The sequence below is a fragment of the Martes martes genome, assembly GCF_963455335.1.
Source record: "Martes martes genome assembly, chromosome: 1".
Classification (NCBI taxonomy): Eukaryota; Metazoa; Chordata; class Mammalia; order Carnivora; family Mustelidae; genus Martes; species Martes martes.
The window spans coordinates 136,703,479-136,720,905 of record NC_137888.1 but is presented as its reverse complement, the minus strand read 5'-3'; positions in this window follow the sequence as shown (position 1 = coordinate 136,720,905).

Genomic DNA, 17,427 nt, shown 5'->3' with positions numbered 1-17,427 from the left:
TACAATATCACAGTGATTAAATGAACCATCATTTACTTAATCTTTTTCACTAAATGATATTTGAGATGAAAGAGTTTAGAAATATAAATCAGCTCTAGAAAAGGAAAGTTTTGAAACATTCTGAACACAACCTGGAACAGATATTTAAATTGCTTCTTTTAGATAAAATAAGAAAAACGAATCTGTTTAGTATATATTTTACTTTAAAATTTTGTAATCATTTCACAAAATCTATTTTCTTTTCAATATGATCCCTTAAATTATACATTTAATATTTTGTAATAGGGGCTACCTGAGTAAGAAAGATGAAGTTTCCTTCTTAAAAAGAGGTTAACATATTTTAAATAAATTGGTCCCCCCCAAAGCATGGATTATATACTTGCTCCGTTTGGAAATTAGATACTTCAGTATTCTTTTTTTTTAATTTTTAAAATTTTTTTATAAACATAAAATGTATTATTAGCCCCAGGGGTACAGGTCTGTGAATCGCCAGGTTTACACACTTCACAGCACTCGCCATAGCACACACCCTCCCCAATGTCCATAACCCCACCACCCTCACCCTACCCCCCTCCCCCTGGCAACCCTCAGTTTGTTTTGTGAGATTAAGAGTCTCTTATGGTTTGTCTCCCTCCCTTCCTACCCCCAATCCCCCCCACATTGCATCTCCACTTCCTCATATCAGGGAGATCATATGATAGTTGTCTTTCTCTGATTGACTTATTTCGCTAAGCATAATACCCTCTAGTTCCATCCACGTCATCGCAAATGGCAAGATTTCATTTCTTTTGATGGCTGCATAGTATTCCATTATATATATATATATATATATATATATATATATATATATACCACTGCTTCTTTATCCATTCATCTGTTGATGGACATCTTGGTTCTTTTCATAGTTTGGCTATTGTGGACATTGCTGCTATAAACATTCGGGTGCACGGGCCCCTTTGGATCACTACGTTTGTATCTTTAGGGTAAATACCCAGTAGTGCAATTGCTGGGTCATAAGGTAGCTCTATTTTCAACTTTTTGAGGAACCTCCATACTGTTTTCCAGAGTGGTTGCACCAGCTTGCATTCTCACCAACAGTGTAGGAGGGGTCCCCTTTCTCCACATCCTCGCCAGCATCTGTCATTTCCTGACTTGTTAATTTTAGCCATTCTGACTGGTGTGAGGTGGTATCTCATAGATACTTCAATATTCTTTAACAGATTTAAGTACTAGGTGTTTGCCTTGATTTTGTAGGTAAATTTTGATTGTTAAAATTATTTTGGTATTTGTTATCTTGTTGATATGATGCCAAAGCCCATCTTCTAATGAACTTCTTATCATTATCAGTAAGCTGAATAATGTTAGGAACCATTCTCATTTTGCTTATCAGTTTATCTCCAGCACCTACAATATTGCCTGCCACACAGTAGGATATTAATAAATGCATGTTAAAATGATTGTTGCTTTCCTCTGCAAATATTTTCAATGATAATAAAATAAACCCTTGAGAAATCTGGAAAATTGGAATGGAGAAATCAAATCTGGACCATAAGAGTTGTACAGAGTCCCATGCAGTGAAAACACAGAAAAATTCTAGAAAGGAGACATTGTTTTAAGTAATTTCTAAATGACTAGTAAAATATATATTGCAGTAGTTACTTAATTATTACTATGTCAAAGCCAGAGGTACTGAAATTGTCAGTGGCCCTTTTCTCTTGGATTTGAGTATACAAAGCATATACTTATCCCAAAATAATATATTCTATTGTGATCCCTAGTTAAGTTATACTTTTTGTACCCTAATTACGAAGTTATCTAAAGTATTCAGAATCTCTTTTGTGTTCCAGGTATAAAATACAAAATTTTAGTTATTGAAAAAGTTTCAGCATTTTTGTATTTATAGGATGTATCCATCCAGATGTAAGTGCCTTTACTTAATGGGCAAGGAATAGAAAAACAAAAGAAAGTTACTTAGTTGAATCAAAAGGGAAATATCTAGTATATTAATACATGCTAGAAAACAAGATGTTGAAGGATTTGGGATTTGGAGATTAATAAAACTGCTTATTCCACTGTACCATTTATTTGCTGTGTGACCCTAGCCAAGTTACTTAACTACCCTAAACCTTAGTTTCTTCACCTATGAGACAGGAAAATCTATAGTGCCTCTTTTGTTGTCAAATGATTGAGAGAAATAATGCATGCTAGACCTTGTCATGACTTTAACCCACTATTTGACGTAGAAAAACTGAAGTGAATATTTCTCATTTGTATGCCATTGAAGAAGCTGTCTACTTTTAGATGGTATGAAAGCGATGTACTAAAAAGGGAGGAAGTGGAAATTTTTGAATTCTTATTATCTAGAGCAGTGCTTATTTGCTGCCCACTTCAATACTAGGAACGAATCTAGGAGTCTCGATCAACCTGTTCATAAATTCCTTTGCACCCCTAGATTTCACATGTGCACATGATGGAGAAAGTGAGGCTGAATTTTTACCTGATGACTTTGAAGAAAAACCAGAAAGAGAAAAGAAACATACCAATTTCACTTTGTGCAATGTTTGTAACATTCAGCTGAATTCAGCAGCTCAAGCGCAAATCCACTACAATGGCAAATCACATCAAAAGAGATTAAAACAACTGAGCAATGGGATGCTGAAAAATGACAATGGTAAGTTTTTCAAAAAATATACTCAGTTTTCCATCATCAACTGAAACTGTTTGTGTACCTGCAGATGTAAATATAAAAGAATAGACTAATCTATTTTTAAAATCAGGACAGAACATTAAGTAAAAGCTTTATCAGCCCAGTAGATTAAATTAAATAATCTCCCACAGCATTTTGGATGAAAAGGGGAAATTTTGTTTGTTGTATATATTTAATTGTATTATGATTGTGATCACAACCCTCCAAGATATTTGCTGTCATTGGAAAAAGTTGATGTTAGAGTTCCTTGATGTTCACCGTTAAATGTACTTTTTTGGAAATGGACATCCTTTTAAATTATATATAAAACAATATTTAGAGTTGTTTTTGCATGTGAAGGGCTTCAGTAGGTTAGTGGGATTGCAGTTAAATTGAGAAAAATACATATCTTACAAACTAGATGTTCTAACGTAAAGTATGATCTGTGAATACTTACAGATTATTTAAATTGTTAGTGAAAATTCATGGTTTGTTTAATCATTTTGGAATATTTTTGAAAGTGTGGATTGAGTTTTGGAGTAAACAGATTTAAAAAATAACACAAAGATGCACACTGGGAACAAAGGCAACTTTATTAGAAAAAGCCTGGAGAGGTGAGGGAGAGGAGGAATGGATTCCTTTGGAAAGCTAAATCAATAGCAAACAAAATGTTACAATGGTGTATTCTGGTTGGATGCTTCACATTTGATAAATAAAATATATTTTGTCAGAATTTTAATGGTATTTAAAAATGAAACTGAATTTTGATCTGTTCTCATGGCTTGCCATCAGGGAGATTTTTAAATGTAAATTTTGTAGTTTGCTTCAAGGCTACCAAATAATGAGAAGAAAAACAGTACATTTTTTCAGATGGAAATTATTTCTACCTTGCCTTGTGGTTTTTAGTATGGCTAAGCTAAAATATTCTAATAGAAAGGACTCCATATTTCTCTTTCTGTTGTATGACAAATAGTTAATCTTGGATATTATTTGTCAAAGGCATGTAAAAAAACAAAAACAGTCATCAGAAAATAATTGAGAATTACTAAATTCTATGGGCATAAGATGAACTAGTAAGACAAAATGTGTTTGCTTAGGTCATGTTTAAAAATATATATTTCACAGCCTCTATTCTGAATTTCTTCATCTTATGTTTGACATCTAGGTAAAAACTTCTTAAGCACAGTATGATTCAATTTCAAGTTGTTTTTCTTTAAGTCTGTATTGTTGGAGGTAATGGTGCCAGCTTTGGTGTTTTCCTTTACCTATGTTTATACTGACAAACCTCTTTTGGAGGAATCATAAATGATATCATAGAAAGAAACCAGGACAAAAACCATGCCTGGCTTAGAAACTCAAATCAGAGCCAGTCCCAGACAAAATTTAGAATGGTCAAAGGTTTTCGAATGCTAGTAATAGGAATGAGTTCCCTCAAATTGATTTTTTTAAAAATCATTTCATCAGTGCATTTATAATGGGCTAGCATTGTGGTAAAGTCTTTATATGCATTTTCTTATTTGATTTTCCCTTACAACCACAGAGATGTTGCCATTATCTTCTTCTTATAAATGTGGAAATTGAGGATAACATCGATTAAATAGTGTGATGAAGGTCACACAACTATTAAATGGTCAAATTAGCAATCAAACTCAGAACTTATTCATTTACATACCTGCTCTTCTGAAGTCTACTGCCTCCTCAGAATGAATATTCTGCAGAAAGTGTGCCTTTCTTTACTCAAAGAGAGAAATCATTTTAATAGAACCTAAAAAAATGCTATCATATTTCCAACAATGCATTGATCAATATGGTGCTTAACAAAATTTATTGCTACATTTTCTATTCATATTTTTCCCCCAAGGCTCTTTCTAGTAAAAGTCATTAAAAACAACCACAAATTAATAAGAACCCTTGGTTTGGGTCGTATTAGTTTGACCTGGGATGATACTTCATCCCTATGAAGTATCATCCTATGATACTTCATAGGAGTGGTCACCTGTGTCTACAAGGGGATCTAACTCTGGGCAATCAACCTCACAACTGAGGTTAGTACCTTACATTTATATAGAAACATATTATTTCTTATACATATTCCTTCATCTCCCCACTCTAAAAGTGTGCTTTTTTAGACCTGTTCGGAGTAAGAAAGGAGCCTAATTCCAAGCCTTATATGTCTATTAATGGTAATTCCTTTATCACAGAGAAACCAAGCTAAAAATGGAATTCCTAAGAATAAAGGATCCTGTAAATTCTTAGTTGAGAACATTATCATTTTTACTTAGAGAAAGATATGGAAATTATTTTATTCTTCTTGAATGTGCATACTTGCAAAATGGACTGCTATAACCTGCTTCCATTTAAAAAAATCTTCACTTCAATCTAGATTTCAAATGGTGAATAATTAAATATAGTAGTGTCAAGAAAGCAATATGCCAATAGATATGTTTACCTGAATTCATCCAACCTTGTACCTAATTGATTTATTTTTAAGGATGCAAATAAAATAAATAATAGACATGGAACTAATTATTATTATTATTATTATTAATTTGGGATTGTCTAAGTGGAGGAAAACATACTATCATTTCTGTCTTTAATGAAGAGTATTGTATAATTACATGCCTTAAAGCACATCCTAACACACACTACAAAGAACAGGAATGAACAAGATAGTCAATCACCACATCTAAAATTTGGTTTCTGTATTTCTGAGCAAAATAAGGCATTTCTCATGTCATCTCACTTATTAGAGAAAATGATCATCTGAAGATCACAGTGAAAAAATGTACTATGTGTACTAATTAATTAATAGACCCCGTCCGGCACTTTTTGTAGAAGTCATTATATGGAATGTGTGTGCTCCAATCTTGGGTTAATGCTGTCCTGAGTTTCCAGTGTCCCTCCTGCTGAGTTGAAGCATGCCCTCAGCCAAAGGAAGCTACATTTCCTGAACTTGTTCCCTTGTTGGGGGCAGGCTGCAAAAATCCCAGCTTTTTGCTTCAAAAGTGGGTGGACAACTCTAAGAGGCCATTCCAGCTTCAGATTTGCAGATACTACTGTGGCAGTGCTATGAGAGCCTCACCTCACCCCTGGCCCAGTCCTGCTTTCCTCATGCCTCACAGGTATAGATCCCTCATTCACCATGCACCCACAAAGTTATCTGCATCTACTTCCTGGAAATCTATCTAAGATACCACCAATGCTTGCTGTATCTTAAAAAGTAACATGCATATTATGCTTCATTGTGCAAAAGCAACAAAATTTAACACTTTCCCCCATCTGTATTGTCTATTTGATGCCTGAATATAACCGTTGTCATAAAAAAACGCAAAGAGAGCAAAAAGTGAGCTAGTATTTATTGTTCCAGGTGTCTTATATATATCATCTATTAAATCCCAGTCAACAACTCTGAAGAGCATATATTGTTCTATTTTATAAATGAGGTAGTGAAGAATCAAAGGGACTAAGACATTTGCCAAATAACTCTATCCATAAAGTTGCCTATGTCTTTATTATCAACAACATACCAAGTTCTCTGGTGAACTTAAATTCTAGTGTCACAAGTTTATGTCATGTATTTGGATCTATTCTTATGTTGTTGAGTTATGTTCTTTTTTAAACTACTTAGTTTACATTATTACAACAAATCTGATGTTTCCTTAAATTCTCTTTACCAAATCTAACTTCTGAAAATGTTTTATAGAGAATAGTCATGTAAATAGGTCTTTTATAATTTATCAGTGTTATTTCAGAAATACATTTCTTTTTCTTGCACATTTTTTAAAAATGAGAAGATACAGAATTGGCAGAAGGGTATTCGGTAGTTAAAAGTTGCTTTAGTGTGTGGACTTTATCATACTCCGAAGCTTCCATGCCTCACCCTCTCATGAAAACTATAAACTAAAGAAATTCCAGTACAAACTGTCCGGCTTACTAATTTTCTCTTTGGAAAACATCTTTAATTTTGTATTTACTTAGAAACTAATTCTGCAAATAGTTATTATTTTTCTGATGATAAAAATAATATTGTCCCATCTGGGCTATTCATATATGTTCAAAACTAAAATAAAAATCGCCAAGAGTCCTGCAAAAGTAACTTCATCTAAATTGTCACAGTTCTGTCACATATGCAAATAAATGTGACGAAGCAATATTGGATGTACAGTATTACATGAATGATTATATAATAGTGTTTGCATATCACCATCTTTTTATGAATGCATATTTTAAAATTACCCTAAAGAAATTAATAATGGAGTTATGATTTCTGGCTAAATGTTGAAATTTTGCTCACATTTGTCATTTTACATTCTAATTATGTGATGTATTCTATAATGGAAAAAGCTTAATAAGGTCTTTATTGTATATACAGGGATTTTATAAGATTTGGAAGAAGTATAAAGTTGAGTATTAAAATGAAGTATACTAAGAGTATATAGGTATATTTTGATCTAAAAACTGAAATTTGAAAATTAGCATAAACATGCTCCTTTGAGTCATAAGAGCATTTTGGAATACATGTAACAAAGGGTGAAACTTTCAGATTACTTAAAGTTTCTGTGACCAACTAATTTAATTCAATTTCATGAGCTCCCTCACCATGGTTAAGCTGTTGTGAAAGCTTGTTAAAGGATTGAGTAACAAGTTGACCTATTGTGACAATTTTATTTTATTCATAATACCTTTGTCATATTTGAGGTATTTTATTAAACCTGGTTTTCCATTTTTATTGGGTTGAAACTGCTATCAAATAATTCAGTTTTATCTAATAGTATTCTAGAGTCTTTCGGTGCCCATTGTTTTGTAGCACATAAATCTAGAATATTGCCACCCTTATCTATCCTCTTAGCATTAAATTTTCTTTTAACAGAAAAGCTAAATAAAATTTTTCTTTTGAGCTCTCACTGATATATTCTCTTTTCTCTTTTCCATTGATTGTCCCAGATGAAGTTTAAAGTGTCAGTGGATTTTCAATTTATAAGAGGTGCCTTCTCTTGCAACATTGGTAGTTAATAAAAATTCAAAATAGCTTCATAGAACTTTTTGTTACTTCAGGTCCTGATTTTATAATATATTCTTCATTTATACAAAAATTGGTTTTACCTTTTGATTTCCAAGGACTATTTGTGCTTTTGTAGAATGTCCATAGACTAGTTGGAACTTACTAGTGCTTTTATAGATCAGTAGTGATGCCTTTTGGAGTCATTTTATTAAGTAATGATAACTGTTTTCTTAATAATATCTTCTCTATATGAGTATGTGACATAATGTGACATGGCAATAAGGAATTTTGCCTTTTCTCAAGCTTCTCTCTTCTTGACTATATCCTTTAGAAGCTTCAGCCTAGGGGAGACAAGGAAAAAATGCTAATATTAAATTGTCCAACATTATGTAATAAGAAATTTTGTTCTTGTTTGAATGATCCAAGTTTCTTTTTTACCATTGAAGGATAAAAATATGGGAGAAAATGAAAAATGCTAGTTTTGCCATGTTCAAATTTTGAGTAGGTTTTTGGCTTTGGTTATCAAATTTGTTTCTTCTCCATAAATGGAAAACACATTGATCATTTCAAATAGGTGAAATTCTAGCCACTAGCTACTTGCTGCACTTGGACTTAACATTAATTTCATTGAACAGTAGCATCTTTGTCAACACAGAGATTTCTTATCCAGTGTCTATCTCTAAGAAAACCCCTCTTTTTTTTATAAGCTGACATTTTATAATCTGAAGCTGATAATCCAGCATGACCCCTGTCTGGAGACCACCTCAGTAGGCAACTGTGCCCGAAAAGAAGTGTACTCTGGTTCTTCATGATTGTTGTTATTGATGAAAAATGAGGTGAAAAAAAAATGAGGTGAACCGACCACTAAGAGAAGCCTTAAAAAAAAAAAAAAAAAGAGAATGAGTTAAATGCATGCTATTTAGCTTGAGAATAGAATTTATTTGGGATGTAAGAATTTTCTATTGGTAATTTTCTATCCGTATATGTGTGTATCTGTTTGGGGAAGGTTTGAAGAATTGGGAACTACTAGCAGCAGTATCATAAACTGAGAGTGCAAAATAATTCATTTGTGCATTGGAACTTCAAATCTGTTTAGCACAGGTCAAACTCTCATTTCCTCACCTTTTGCCCCTTTCGGTCACTAACTACTTCCACAGTAATATCTTCCAGTTCTAGTGTTTCTGTTTTCTAGGCTTAGGAAAACAATCACTTTCACTTTTCTATTTTTCTATTTTTCATTATTTTTCTATTTCCTATATGTTTCCCCTAAAAGTAATTTGCCCATGGTAACAGTGCTAGTAGGTAATGCAAATGTGATGCTTTTATGTATGAATTCCCCTTTCCTAAACAGGTTAGTTTGCATGTAGAGGCCAACCCTACTTAAATTGGCATTGGGAAGTTTCTACAGCTTCACCCCAGGCATGGCATGCTTCATCATTTTGTGTTTGTTTCTCAGAAACACTAAACAGTAGTATGAGCATATGTGTATGTGTGTGTGTTTTTAAGTTGGTACTTTAGATTAATTCATTAAATAGATCTCCAAATTATTGGTTTTAAGTCTTTGAATAAGATGTAAGAAAGTAATTTTCAAAAATAGCAACCTAGATACATCTATTTCCTCTTATTATTTCCAAATTTGCAATGATGTGACACAAGAAATTTGAGAACAAAAGTAAATAAATCCATAACAGTACTGCACAGTAAAGAGTAAAATAGGAATTTCTGGAAGATATAACAAAATGTGATGAGAATGAGGTAAAACCCTGAATCTAAACACAAATATGGAAACCCACAGTGGTAGAAAAAAAAAAAAATAAGCTCTACAGTTTGAATTTCCAGCAAAATTTGGGTATACCTCAAAGATTAATCTGAAATAGCCTTAAAGATGAATCTCAGTGTTTGATGAACATTGTGATGAATTTAGTTATGTTGGTTTGCAGTTAGAGATGGGATATAACCTACCTGCAACCTAATTGTAGGCAAGTGAAGAGCAAATGAGTCTGGGGACTATGAGCCAAACAGGTTGGAAAGTGAATGTCTTCTTGGGGTCAGGGACAAGGGAAGGAAGGGGCCAGACTTATCTAGTCTGAAATGTTAATTTGTTAACTTTATAATGTGTGCTGTAATTCTTTCTTATATGTCACCTGTGGAATCTTCAGTAAAGATTTTAAAGTAAAATGTTTAATGTAAACATGTAAATGTAATGTAAGGTAAACATGTAAAAATGTAAAAATACATTTTTTAAGTAAAATGTTTACTGACATTTTATATGCAGTTAGATTCTTCTTGGAGAACTTAAATGGGTGTCCAGATTGAGGATGACACTGTGCACACAGGTAGAAAGGCGAAAGACGTTATATATTTCCAATCACTTGTATCAGGTACAATGTTGAAATCAAAGATAGGAGCTAGACATATTTACTATTCACTTAAGGTTTGCCAATCTTTAGAGGAGAGAAGAAATGAATGTAAATTTCAATTTAAGATTTTACTTCAGAGAGAATATGTGATGAAAAAACACATATGATTTTCCTTTAAGATTTTATTTCAATGGCTAAATAAAAGTACACAAGTATAGAGGGTTGTATGAATTAATCAATGACTTAAAGGTATAAGTATGGTTTCAAAAGGAGAAAAATAAAAAGAAAATTAATTTAAGAGTATTTAACTTCATAAAGATATATTAAACATGTGTATGCAGTAGTAATTCTGACAAGTAATTCATTTCTCAATTCAAATCTTCTAACAAAGAAAATTCATGCAATATATATAACTACCAGGAGAAATAAAATAGTGAATACAGCTTGAATGAAGAATTAACAAAGTTCTAGATTAGAACCCTGTTTGTATGTTGTGTGACTATTATTACATTAGTTTAGAGCAATGTGGTTAAATGTTAAGATTGAGCAGAGGAGAAGCTGATTGGAGGATAGGTAACAAAGATGATAATTTGACCAACTGCTTATTCAGTTTGTGCTACTAAATGGAGTTTTAGCTCATTGATAGAAGAACTATAGCTGAGGGAGTTATGAAATAGTCAAAATAAAGAAGAGGAAAAGCAACCTTAAAATTTAGTTCTTCTTGTATAGGAGGAAGCAAAAGGGTATCTTAAGAAGTTAGTAAGGTGTCAGAAATATAAATAATGAGTAATATTCATTGTGAATTTGCTTTCTGCTATGTGTGTTATCAAATGTATATTATTAAATCATATTTCTGCAAGTTACTGTAGTTTATTTGTGACCATTATGGAGATCAGTAAACTGAGACAAAGAAGGTAATTTGCCCAACGTCTTTTAACTAGAGAGAGGTGGAGTCAGACCCTGATCCCTGGTGAGCTGGCTCCAGAGTCTATACTGATATCCACGATGTTCTATCACCTCTCAAGGCTGGAGAACAGCTATGCTTGCTCCAGGGTTTGGAAGGCAAAGGAGGAGAGAATTTTAGAAAAAGAATGTGGTTAACCAGTGGGTCCTGAAGGCTTTATTCAGAGAGGTCGAGAAAGGCAACCCATATTGGAGATCTGAAAATTGTAAAATGGCAGGTTTCTCTGAGAAATTATTTCAGTGAGGTGGGAAAAGCCAAGCCAGAGTTTGAAAGGTTAAGACAGTGTTTCTCTGTTGGTGATTCTGATTCAGAATCATCCTGAGTGTTTCCTTAAAAATTCAAATTCCCTGGGTATACATTCCAAGCTCCTTTAATTGGGATTCTCCAGCAACATTTAGTTAGAAGAAATAGAAAATCAATAAGAGGGAATGGAAAAGAAAGAGCAATGAGATGGTCATGGCCTAATATGCATAATTCATTCAGCAACAAAAGCTCTCCTATAGAGGCATTTTAGTGACCATCTGTTTTTATTTTAACATGTGCTGTGGAAAGATGAATTGCAAACCCAAGAGACCAATCAAAGTGTTTTCTTGTTATATTTTCAGCAACATTTCAGGGACTCTCATAGATCTACAAGTCTTGAAACCAAATGGCTCTCTCCCTCTATATATCTAGCTCTGGTGGTTGTGAGTGGGCCCTGAACACTGTAGGTAATTTGAGGAACAGATAATCCATCTGTGCGGGGGCTGCAGGGTTATGTACACCACAGTTTGCATCTGGTCTTGCTCTTTTGTTTGGCATACTGACCATGAAATTTTACAACTTAATCATAAAAGAGTGTCCAAGTGTATATACTTTATCCCAAACTACTTCTTTCGACAATATTTTATATGTTTTTATTTTTTCTTTTTAAATCTTCACTTGTTGAGAATGTTGTCTTCATATGGTGGTCATTTTTTCTCCTAGAAATACATTTACATTTTTACCTGAAAAATACTTACTGTATAATTATCAATATTTGTCTCTTTTATTTTTTACCTTAACCAGTCGCATATGTGCTAGAGTCCCTATATCCAGGATGTTCTTGTGTGTGAGAGATTTACTGAGATAAGAGGTCTTAGTTTTTTTTTTCTTTTCATTTCATCTCCCATCTAAAATTCAAGGCTTATACTTTATAAATTGATTTTTACCCTGGGCTAAGTGAATGCTTTTTTGAATACTGCTAACTTTCTTTATGTTTAATTCATCCATTATTAAATGTAAAAGAAACCCAAATTAAAGCATCTTAATAACAAACTATATTACTTTTATTTTATTTCAACAAACATGGAGGAACCTCTGCTATCATAATTTCTTATCAAGACAAAAAGAGGTTTAGAATTATACTCAGTTACTAATCTCAAAATGCATTTTTTGAATGCTGAAAAATCACAATTTTACATGTAGTGGAAATGTTTTCATTATTTAAATCTTTTCATCAAGAAGTTAGATTTTGAGGTAATAAATTAGGATAGTGTCAGAACAACCTAGCACATCTTATAGGTACTCAATAAATATTAATTTATTATAACCCCATCAGACACATTTTATTTACTCAACTATTCAAGGACCCTGTTTGCTAACATGACTAATGAAAGTGTTAATGATATTCGTAATTCCTGTCATCAGGATTTTATTCCTACTTTCATAAAATATTTTTCCTTCTTAATTAGAATTTCCTTAAGAAATTTCTTTAGTTCTAGAAACATCTTAATAATGTACAATATTCTCATCAGGACCCATTTTAATTATACTTCTGAGGTCAAAATTTTAAAAATCAAAGTGAAGATCCCTACATTCAATGTATCTGATCCTGAAATGATTTCTTTACCAAACTATCAAAGATATTGTCTTTGCCGTCACATACTAAGGTCGACTGATTAATTTTATGATGCTTACAAAGGTCTTTTCCTTGATATACTATTTAATGACTGCCTTTATTAACTTATATAAAAGCCCACCACCAAATATCATATGCTATAACATAATTTCTCTGAGATTCAATGACAATAAAATTGTATAAACCAAACAGCACACTCAAAAAACAAACAAATAACATATTTCTTTTAACATCACTGGAAGAGGAGTGCTCTTTGTTTCCTTTGGAGATGTAGCCTTAGTCATCCAACAGTTGAAGGAGTTTAAAATTTAATAAATAAAGTGAGAGAATAGAGTGATCTAAAATATTTCTGAGTTATTTATTATTATGAACAGTACCAGATATTTGTTTACCATATGTGATTCAGGGAATTATTAAAATTAAAGAAGGGGGGGTTGTAGGTATAGGGGAAAACTGGAAGTGAAACAGGAAGTCCCAGAGAGGTAAGATATAATAGGGATCTTATAAAAACATCAAGGCTTAAAGAAGCGTTAGAACTCACTCCAGAATAGTTCTACTTTGGTGAGTTTGTGCCAAGTAAAGAGACAAGAAAAGGAGGGCTTAGGTTGTATAGTAGAGCTTTGCTTCGTTTTCTGATGGGAGAAGAAACTCCGGTATTTCCCTATGTCTCCACATGGTGAAATCATACATAACTGAGTTGCTATGGGGTCTGGCATGAGAAGAGGCAAGGAATGGCCCACATCCTAGACTTGGTCTTGGTTTGATGATGTAGCAGAGACTCAAAGTGGTTTATAGCATTAACAGGAATCAATATAAGGTCAGGTTAGCCAGGCAGATATTCTTGTTCCTCTTCTAGATAGAAATGAATGAGTTTGGGTTATAATAGCAGTGTAAATGGTAGAACACCCTAAGATGGGTACCCAACCAGCTGCACCCCAGTTGACATCAACCAGCAGATTTCAACAGACCACCATCATGGTGCCAGAGATCATCCTTACTCCAAATTTGTTCACGTAAGACTTGCTCCAATACCAAAATCTTCTTGGACAGGAACAGAGGAAATAGAGATTAAACTGAAAGGCAATTTTAAAACTGAAAGCAACTGAATTATCCAAATAGGAACATTTGAATCAATACACAGAGAGAGCTACTATACTTAGCACATTTAGATATTCATTTGTAACTCTGCTACGTCTCCCATATGGTATTTTTTTCTATCTCTAGTTGCGCAGTTTTGCTCTCTCAGTTCTCAGATTGATTTCTTGGGTGTCCAGATGATTTGGTGTTTATGTAGTTGTGTTCAGGGGATGAAGCAACCTAGAGTATCCCTGCTCCTCTGCCATCTTAATTCTGTCTCCAGAGATCTGTGGTATAGTCATCCCCTGACCAACATGGTTTTGAACTGTGCAGGTCTACTTATATGTGGATTTTTTTACACTACAGTGCTATAAAAATATTTTCTCTTCCTTATGATTTTCCTAATAACATTTCCCTTTCTCTAGCTTGCTTTATTGTAAGAATACTGTATATAATAAATATAACATATAAAGCATATGTTAACCAACAGTTTATATTATAGTAAGGCTTCCAGGCAACACTAGGCTATTAGTTGTTAAGTTTTGGGAAAGTCAAAAGTTATGTATAGATTTTTGATTGCACAGGGGATTGGTGCCCCTAAACCTTATGTTGTTCAGGGGCCAACTGTATTTGTCTGTCTGACTTATTTAATTTAACATAGTCTCCTCCAGTTTCATCCATGTTGTCTAAAATAGCAGAGCTTCCTTGTTTTTTAAGGCTGAATAATATTCCAATCTATATTTATATTGACATGTATAATATTCCATTGTATATGTAATCCAAATGCATACACAGACACCACATTTTATTAATTCCTCTGTCTATAGATACTAAGGTTGTTTTCATATCTTGGCTATCTTGAATAATACTGCAATGAACATAGGAGTATACATATCTCTTTGGGATACAGATTTCTTTTCCTTTGGTTATATACTCAGAAGTGGAACTCCTAGATTACAGGGTGGATGGATCCAAAGAGACCCACATGGAGACACATTATAATCAAATTGCCAAAAGTTAAAGAGAGAATTTTGAAAGCAGCAAGAGAAAAGTCACTTGTTGTGTACAAGGAAGCTTCCATATGATCATTAGTGAATATTTCAGCAGAATCCTTAAAGTCCAGAGAGTGAGATGTATAGTCCAAGTACTGAGAGGAAAAAAACCTGCCAACCAAGCTGCTATACCAGGCAAGCCTGTCCTTCAAAAGTGAAGGGAAGATAAAAACAAATAAAAGCTGGGGGAGTTCATCACCACTAGACCTGCAAAGAAATGCTAAAGAGAATTCTTCATAGCTTACCATAATAGTGGTGGATCATCATTTTTAAATTTAGTAAAAGTTAAAAGATAAAAGTGCTAAAAATAACTATAACTGAATTATTTAGTGATATCTAAATAGACATAAATTGGGAATCACTCTTTGTCTTCAATGCTCCCCAGATGGTTGATTTTTAGTCCCCTGTGAGATAAGCCTTCCCAGGAGGCTCAATGTTCAGACACATCATCTCCTGAGGGACCCACCCCACACATGCTTTATACATGATTGGATAGGTCTATATTTTTACATGAGTATAGCTCAGATTTAGTTAAAACCTCCAGTAGCTATATTTAAATTTTGTTCTAAGTTCTCCTTTCTTAATGTAAATATATTTTAAAAACTAATATATGGGTTCACAGCAGGCTTGTTAGGTCATGTTTTAACCACTGTCTTTATTCTTCTTTAGTTTAATGTGTTAGCAGACTATTGGGTTAGTTGCCTGAAGGAAGAAATTAAACATATTTATCTCCCGCTTAATACTCAAAGCAATGGACATGACTTCCATGTAAAGAATTCCTGTTTAGAACCTAGGGGAGAAGAAACATAAGCATGAATTTCATTACTAATTATTGATCTAAAGCCCCCCCAAATTTTTTGCCTACTTTCATGTTTCTGGGGATGTTATTCCAAGTATCTAACACTTGATTCCTTTAGGTAAAATCTAATGTGAACACAACTCTTTCCAACTGAGAAATGTTTATGTAAATAAAACAATAAAACTAAGGTGTATGTAATAAACACACATATAACAATTACTGCATAATTTTGAAACTACAGCCCTGTTTGAACATGTAGAAAAAGATGGAAGTAAGGTTATTCTGAACGGAGGGTCTCCCTACACTGAGGCTTATTTTTCAGTTGCTAATTTGTTTTCAGTTCCTCCTAATTTTTTGTAGCATTATTTTATTTACCTTATCTATTTAATGAGATTCTTGACAGAAGCAGATGAAGTAATGTAGGTGGAAGTATTTCAACAATCTCTTTTTCTTACAAAGATGCAAATTTTAATTAGTCATTTCTTTGAAGTATATCTGAGTTATTTGAACATAAAGGCCCCAAGAATTTAATAGGAACTTAATTCCACTTTAACACCTGAAGTAAAAGTCAAGGGAATAAACTCTGAAGGTTTGTGAGATTTCTGGAATGCTTTTTACACAGAAAAATTATCCATCACTCTGTAGTAATTAGCACTGGTAACATCAAAGCCAAAAACATTTCAGACTTGGCGACAGTCAGGAGGAGGAGAGATGGGGAAAGTGCATTGTCTTTTGCAGGTGGCTTGAGAAAAGAGGCGAAATGAGCTGTGGCAACTGTGAGAAGGAGGGGGCCCAGAGAGAATCCCTAGGACTACACATTTTTTTTTTTTTTTGACAATGAGTCTGCATCTGAGATGTGGACCCAGGTAGTCGAATTGAGAAATACTTATATTTGGGCTTTTGTATTAGTGGTCCCAATCAGCATTACCTGAATACTTTCCAGTTAGTTCTTGGAGGCCTACCCCAAATTTATTGGTTCAAAAGCTCTGGTGGCCAGCTGAGCAATCTGTATCTTAAAAAGCTCTTCACATCGGGCCCCTGGGTGGCTCAGTGGGTTAAAGCCTCTGCCTTCGGCTCAGGTCATGATCCCAGGGTCCTGGGATCAAGCCCCGCATCGGGCTCTCTCCTTGGCGGGGAGCCTGCTTCCTCCTCTCTCTGTCTGCCTCTCTGCCTACTTGTGATCTCTCTCTGTTGAAAAATAAATAAAATCTTTAAAAAAAAAAAAAAAAGTCCTTCACATGCTTCTTGATGCAGGCTCAAGTATGAGATTCACTGCCTTATCTCATAAATAATCTCAGGAGGAATAATTTTAGGATGAAATAAAGTAATTTATGTAATGTATTTAGTGCAAGCATGCAATAAAATAAGTGTTAGATATAATTATGGTTAGACCTTATAAAACCTATAATCAGTCGGCAGAAGAGTCAAGATTGGAAAGTATATAGGCAAAGACTTTTAGGACTTACAGTGTCCTTATAAAAATACTTCAGAGACCCCCTCATATTGTGACCTGCATACAAATCTACTGGGGATTGCAAATGCAGATTTGTATTCAGACAGTTGGGGGCAGGGTCTGAGATTCAACATTTCTAACCAGCTCCCAGATAA